Here is a 2,130-nt window from a genome sequence, read left to right on the forward strand (position 1 = left end):
TCGTACGCCAACTACACTTCAGAAATGTACCGTACGTTAGGTAGCATCTGAGGGTTGTAAGATCCAAACGGGTCGTACGTTAGACCGCGTTGGGGTTGTTGAAGTTCAGAATGGATCGTACGTTAGATCGTATCCGAGATTAGAATGAGCCGTCCGTTAGGCTGCATCTGAAAAGAAGTAGTCGTACGCTAGACTACACACCCTGAATGTACCGTACGCTAGGCCATCTGAGGATTTGAAGGTCCAAATGGGTCGTACGTTAGACCGCATTGGAGTTGCTGAAGAAGTCATATGTTGGGCTGAATCAGAATGAACCGTACGTTAGGCTGTATCTGCTGATAACCTATATGTGTACTTGCAATAAATGTCTGGGACTTAGAGATGCCATCGTTAGGAGGATATCGAGTGTTGTCAGAATGAATGTTCCCATGAACTGTATTTGAAATATGTATCTGAATCTTGAATGTGATTGATAAAGGTGTCTGTCTGAATGAACCTTTTATTTGACTATATCAGGAGGATAATTAACCTGCAAAGAAAAGTTAGCTTCATGCTATGTCATGATGCATGAGATGTTTCGTGTTATGCTAAATAAATGTGAATGTTGTATGCATGCGTATGCTGTGAAATGATGTAATGAATGAGTTATGCGTATGAGAGTTCTGCTTGGGGACTCTACTGGGAAAATAAATCCCCATCTACTGATTGAGATATTTGTAACGATGACCCTTTCTCGGCTGGGGATTCTTGATTCTGTCTGATGGTAGAAATATTCCACAGATCTTGGCTGAGGATGGATGAGATGATCAATCTGTCTGATGATGCCGACCTCTGTTGGGGAGTAACTGGCTGTGCCGGGGAATACTGCTAATTTCTTCTGAGGAATAACAGACTTGCTGGGGGAATAGAATTGGTAGCGGATTCATTGGAAGCATGGTTAGACCTTCTCCTCGATCCTGAAGTCGGGTAGTAATTGCTATTGCTATTCTACGCATATATTTTGGTAAACATTTATCATATTCAAATGCACATATTAATTCAAATTAAATCAATGGACATTTACGCAACCAAAACAGAAAAGTAAAAACAAAAGCATCTTTTTTTTGAAAGAGGGTTGTATTGATTTTGAAAGGAGGCCTATAAACAGGCAATTTGTGTACAAGGAGACAGAAATCCTAGTAAGAGGAAATTGTCGAAAACAAAGAGAAAGCTATGTGGAAGAAGTCCTATTGATTTTAAGCCTACTACTGTCATTATGTCTTCGAGCATCTCATCCCTTGCTGTCGGATAGAAGTGATTGGCTTGGTCAGTCCCTCGAACTTGGATGAAAGTTGACTGAGAACGGGACATAGTCATACGCTTTAATCCCTAATTTTCTCTGGACCGCCTTTCAGGTTTTCAGTCCACCAGGATACCCTTTTTTGCCCAAGCCGCCTTTTCAGGTTTTCGACTTGCCGGGTGTACATTTTTTTTTATATATCCCTAATTTTTGCCCGAACCCTTTTGGTTCGCCGGGATGCCCTTACTTTTGCCTAGATACGTCGATCTAGCGGGTCTCTTTTATGCGTAGTATGTTTTTTAACTATGTCCGCGTTCACGGGATGTGGGAAGTCTTCACCATCCATAGTAGCGAGTATCATGGCTCCACCAGAGAATACCTTCTTAACCACAAATGGCCCTTCGTATGTGGGAGTCCATTTGCCTCTGGGGTCACCTTGTGGTAGGATGATACGCTTGATCACCAAGTCGCCAAGTTGGTACACCTGTCTCTTAACTCTTTTGTTAAATGCCTGGTCATGCATTTCTGATATATCTGCCCATGACAAACAGCCGCAAGTCTCTTCTCATCAATCAGATTTATCTGATCGAGTCGAGTCTGAATCCATTCATCTTCATCTAAGCCCGCCTCTTTCATGATTCTTAGAGAGGGAATCTGAACTTCCACTAGTAAGATGGCTTCCATTCCATAGACTAAAGAGAACGGAGTTGCCCCTGTCGTAGTGCGCACTGAAGTGCGATAACCGTAAAGAGTAAAGGGTAACATCTCATGCCAGTCTTTGTATGTTACTGTCATTTCTTGCATGACCTTCTTGATATTGTTAGCAGTCCCCACGGCGCCGTTCATCTTTG

Source organism: Lathyrus oleraceus, chromosome 1, assembly GCF_024323335.1.
Source record: "Lathyrus oleraceus cultivar Zhongwan6 chromosome 1, CAAS_Psat_ZW6_1.0, whole genome shotgun sequence".
Classification (NCBI taxonomy): Eukaryota; Viridiplantae; Streptophyta; class Magnoliopsida; order Fabales; family Fabaceae; genus Lathyrus; species Lathyrus oleraceus.